General features: G+C 42.4%; 2 protein-coding genes across 5 annotated transcripts in view; both read right to left on the bottom strand.

Moving 5' to 3' along the window:
* WBP2NL (WBP2 N-terminal like) overlaps positions 1 to 5,378 on the bottom strand; it is a 26,414-nt gene that overhangs the window by 11,440 nt on the left and 9,596 nt on the right. The window lies entirely within an intron of this gene.
* The window catches only part of SEPTIN3 (septin 3), a 38,053-nt gene continuing 37,985 nt past the window's right edge, over positions 5,311 to 5,378 (bottom strand). The window contains exon 12 of the transcript XR_004265803.1: positions 5,311 to 5,322. The gene's annotated coding sequence lies outside the window, so the exon portion shown is untranslated. The remainder of the gene's footprint in view (positions 5,323 to 5,378) is intronic.

Below are 5,378 nucleotides of genomic sequence, written 5' to 3'. Positions count from 1 at the left end.
TCTAAAAAAAAAAAAAAAAAAAAAAAAAAAAAAAAAAGATAGAAAGGACCCTATTACCCTGGGTCGCTGAATAACTATGTGGAACACAGCCTCCTCTTGTCCCTGCTAATTGGTCTTTATTAAGCAGTAATCTACTGTCTTCAGCATTGATAATGTGGGGTTTATCTGTTTCAGCAGCTAGGATTATTCTAACTAATTCACTATAAATCTAAAGTTGCCCCTCTTCCCTCATCACCCTCCTTGAGGACCCTCTGTGTCCTTTATAGTAATTCCAACAGTAACTATTTTATTCACTTACAATTTTGCTTTTTATATGACTCTCACTAGACTGTAAATTTATAAAGACTATGTGTGTCTTATTCACTGTTGTGTTCCCAGTTGTCTCATAATTGGGAATTTGGCTCACAATAGGTACTCAACATATATATGTTAAAAACATAAATCAAAGATCCCTGACATACCAACTCTGCAGATGGAAAGGGAATCTTTCCTGGTCAAAGAATCAGATCATAAAGAATGATTAACAGTTAACTCCAAGGGCCTCAAGGACATCTATCTCACAAGCCCTGGCTCTTGTGGGGGCAGATGGAGGAGGGGAAGAGGTTTCCCACATCTAAGCCATGGTATAATCAGAAGACTCAGAGTAGTTCCAGACATTGGAGAAGTTCATGTAAGTTGCCTAAATCCTTTTCAAGTGGCTATGCAACTGCTGAGATGCTGAACCTTCTTGGCTAGCATTGCAGGCCAAGAAGTAGATCTTAGGTGAGAGTACCAAGAACCTCAAAAGTTGCCTGACCCTTAGCCCATAATCCTAAAAGAGAAGCCCTCTTCAGTACTATGGGGCCAAAAATAAGAGTGAATTCAAGACTCAGTATGCTACTGTCCTGAGTTCCCCAAATGTCTGTAGCAAAGAAGTACTAGACTTCCAAGTGTCCCCTGTCTCTGGATTTCCCATAGCTGTACTCTTGTCTGTCAGGATACCCTGCAATCCATTTCAGGCTTCCAGATGCTCCCTGCACTCTGGACTACCAAGCAGCTGTGGGTTACGTATAGCTTGAGAACTTCTTGGTTTCTTTATCTTTGCACTGTATCATCAAAGGTAACTGGAATTTTTTTTTTTTTTACTTCTTAACCTCCTGGTATATGGCTCTTCCACTACCTTTCTTCTCCAGCATTTCACTGAAATTTCTCTTGCTACCATAAACAAACTCTAATTACCACAAACAATGCACGCTTTTCAGTCTTCATTTTACCAAACACATCTAGAACAGCTGATACATATGACCACCCCATCTCTTGTAATTTTCTCCTCCATTGACTTTTGGTGTATTAAACTCACTTGATTCTCCTCATTTGTCTCCAGTCAGTCCCTTCTCAATCTTTGCAGATCACTAATTCCCTTCCCTTCCCTTAAATGTCAGGAACTCTATCCTCAAATCACTGAGGAAGCCCATCATGCACATGACTCCAGAGACAACCTGTGTACTGAGGATTTTCAAATCAGTCTCTAGACACAGCTCATCTCTGGAGCTCCAAGCTGCATGTCCAGTGGCCTCCCCATGTACCTCACACTTAATATGGTATAGGAGTCAAGAGTATAGGCTCAAAAAGACACATCACTTATGTGGTATTCCTGCCAAGATGCATGGCCTGAATATAATCATGAGAACACAGACAAACTCAAATGAAGGGATATTCCACAAAACAATAAGTCTACATTCTTTTAAAAATGTCAATTTCATGAAAGACAAAGAAAGGCTGGGTTCCAGATTAAAGCAGACAGAAGAAATAAGAGAAGTAAATTCAATGTGTGATCCAGAATTAGATCCTAGAGTGGGGTAAACAGTGCTATTAGAAATGAGGAACAGTAACAGGACAATCATTTGAATTTGAATATAAACTACATATTTTGTTTGTTTGTTTTTTGAGACAGAGTCTCACTCTGTTGCCAGGCTGGAGTGCAGTGGTACAATCTCGGCTCACTGCAACCTCCAACTCCCAGGTTCAAGCGATTTTCCTGCCTCAGTCCCCTGAGTACCTGGGACCACAGGCATTCACCACCATGCCCAGCTAATTTTTATATTTAGAAGAGATGGGCCGGGCTCGGTGGCTCAAGCCTGTAATCCCAGCACTTTGGGAGGCTGAGGCGGGTGGATCACGAGGTCAAGAGATCGAGACCATCCTGGTCAACATGGTGAAACCCCGTCTCTACTAAAAATACAAAACAGCTGAGCATGGTGGCGCGTGCCTGTAATCCCAGCTACTCAGGAGGTTGAGGCAGGAGAATTGCCTGAACCCAGGAGATGGAGGTTGCGGTGAGCCGAGATTGCACCATTGCACTCCAGCCTGGGTAACAAGAGTGAAACTCTGTCTCAAAAAAAAAAAGAGATGGGTTTCACCATGTTGGCGAAGATGGTCTCGATCTCTTGACCTCGTGATCCACCCACCTTGGCCTCCAAAAGTGCTGGGATTACAGGTGTGAGGTCCCCCCTCTTTTTTTTTTTTTTTTTTTTGAGACAGCGTTTCGCTCTTGTTGTACAGTGGCATGATCTTGGCTCATTGCAACCTCTGCCTCCCAGGTTCAAGCAATTCTTGTGCCACAGCCTCCCGAGTAGCTGGGACTATAGGCACACGCCACCATGCCTAGCTATTTTTTGTATTTTTGTGGAGATGGGGTTTCACCACATTGGCCAGGCTGGTCTCAAACTCCTGACCTCAAGTGATCTGCTTGCCTCAGCCTCCCAGAGTGCTGGGATTACAGGCATGAGCCACTGTGCCCAGCTGAATATAAACTATATATTAAATAACAATATTATATCAATGTTAAATTTTCTGAATTTGATAAGTACACTGAGGTTAGATGAAAGGATACCTGCATCCTTAGGAGAAACACACTTGAATATTTAGGAATGAAGAAAATAATCTTTGTGACTTACTCCCAAATAGTTCAGCAAGAACAAACACAGAAAAAGAATAATAAAGAGCAAATGTAGGAAAATGCTAACACTGGGCGAGTCTAGATGAAGGAAGCTGACTGTAATATTCTTACAACTTTTCCATAGATCTGATTTGTTTTAATAATAAAAGACTTAAAAAGAAGAGAAAGTAGGTTTAGAGTTCAAATCCCAGCTACATCACTTGCTAACTATATAGCCTTGGGAAATTATATACCACTGCTGACTCAGTTTCCCCAGCTATAAACTGGAGATAATAATAGTACCTACATCACAAGATTTTTGCAAGGATTAAAAAAATTGACACATGTAAAGGGCTTTCAACACTGCTGAGTATACAGTAAACATTTCAATATATGTTAGCCAGTGTCTTGTCTAAAATTGAACTCATTTCTTCTTCAACTTAGACTGCCTCTTATATTCTTTTTTTTTTGAGATAGAGTCTTACTCTGTTGCCCAGGCTGGAGTATGTGGCATGATTTCGGCTCACTGCAACCTCTGCCTCCTTGGTTCAAGTGATCCTCCTGCCTCAGCCTTCCAAGTAGCTGGGACTACAGGTGCACACCACCACACCCAGTTAATTTTTGTATTTTTAGTAGAGACAGGGTTTCGCCATGTTGGCCAGGCTGAGCTCAAACTCTTGACTACAGGTGATCCACCCATCTTGGCCTCCCAAAATGCTGGGATTATAGGTGTGAGCCACCAGGCCCAAGCCGTCTCTTTTATTTTTGACCATAGTTTATAGCATCCCAATCCATTAAGTCTTCTAAGCTAGAAAGTTTACTCCATTCTCTGTGTGTCCCCAGCACTTTGTCCATGTCTTTATTACAGCATATTCCATGAGATATGATAGTATATCTGCATATGTCTGTCTCTACTACAGCATGTTTGTCTCAAGTAGGTTGAAGTTGGGGGTGAGTGGCAGGGAGAAAGGAGAAGAGCATTCCAGACACAAAAAAAATAGCATGAAGGCGCAGAGATGAGAGAAAATAAAGTACAAAAGAGTCCAGTTTGATTGGAGCATAAAAGGTAAGAAAGTGAGGGGCATGAAGTGAGGCTAGATTAAATAAAAATATATCACAGGTGGGCGAGGTGGCTCATGCCTGTAATCCCAGCACTTCAGGAGGTTGAAGCAGGTGGATCACCTGAGGTCAGGAGTTTGAGGTCAGCCTGGCCAACATGGTAAAACCCCATCTCTACTAAAAACACAAAAATTAGCTGGGTGTGGTGGCCGGCACCTGTAATTCCAGCTACTCAGCAGGCTGAAGCAGGAGAATGGCTTGAACCTAGGAGGCAGAAGTTGCAGTGAGCCAAAATCATGCCATTGCACTCCAGCCTGGGTGACAGAGCAAGACTACCTCTCAATAACAACAACAAACAACAACAACAAATATATATATTATTTATATATATAATTATTACATATTATTTATATATATTTATATATATAATTATATATTATTTATATATATTTATATATAATTATATTATATTATATATATATTTAATATATAATATATAATATATAATTATATATATATAAATAATTATTTGTAGTCAAAGTTCTCCCATCCAAGTACTAACCATACCTGACCCTGCTTTGCTTCCGAGATCTGACGAGATCAGGCGCATTCAGGGTGGTATGGCCGTAGACGAAAGAGTTCTCTAGTATGCCCATTAGATCAGTGCTATAAGTCTTGACAGTACCTCTACTTCCCTCTCATATAAGATGGGGACTAAGGCCGGGCGTGGTGGCTCACGCCTGTATTCCCAGCACTTTGGGAGGCCGAGGCGGGTGGATCATGAGGTCAAGAGATCGAGACCATCCTGGTCAACATGGTGAAACCCCGTCTCTACTAAAACTACAAAAAATTAGTTGGGCATGGTGGTACATGCCTGTAGTCCCAGCTACTCAGGAGGCTGAGTCAGGAGAATTGCTCGAACCCAGGAGGCAGAGGTTGCGGTGAGCCGAGATCGCGCCATTGCACTCCAGCCTGGGTAGCAAGAGCAAAACTCCGTCTCCAAAAAAAAGAAAAAAAGAAAATGGCATTCATGGGCAAACTGATAACTACACTTTTTGGCTTTGTGGATGATCCTATAGCCAGAGATCCATTCAACCCTCCTGGTGCTCTTCTGGCCCCCAGGAGAAATTAGACCTTTGGGGAATGAATGCTTTTTGCTGGCTACAAAGGCTAGCCCTGTCCTGAAGGTGGGATGGCAGCCCTGCCCATGGCTCAGGGCCTACGCGCTGTGCTTTGTTTCAGGTGCGCTTAATGATCACTGATGCCGCCCGACACAAGCTGCTCGTGCTGACCGGGCAGTGCTTTGAAAATACCGGAGAGCTCATTCTCCAGTCCGGCTCTTTCTCCTTCCAGAACTTCATAGAGATTTTCACCGATCAAGAGGTAGGTTCATGTCTGAGAA

The sequence above is a fragment of the Sapajus apella genome, unplaced genomic scaffold (assembly GCF_009761245.1).
Source record: "Sapajus apella isolate SASKATOON/1434 unplaced genomic scaffold, GSC_monkey_1.0 scaffold205, whole genome shotgun sequence".
Lineage (NCBI taxonomy): Eukaryota > Metazoa > Chordata > Mammalia > Primates > Cebidae > Sapajus > Sapajus apella.
Note: the sequence above shows the minus strand (reverse complement) of the source record. Positions and strands in the feature narration are given on the sequence as shown.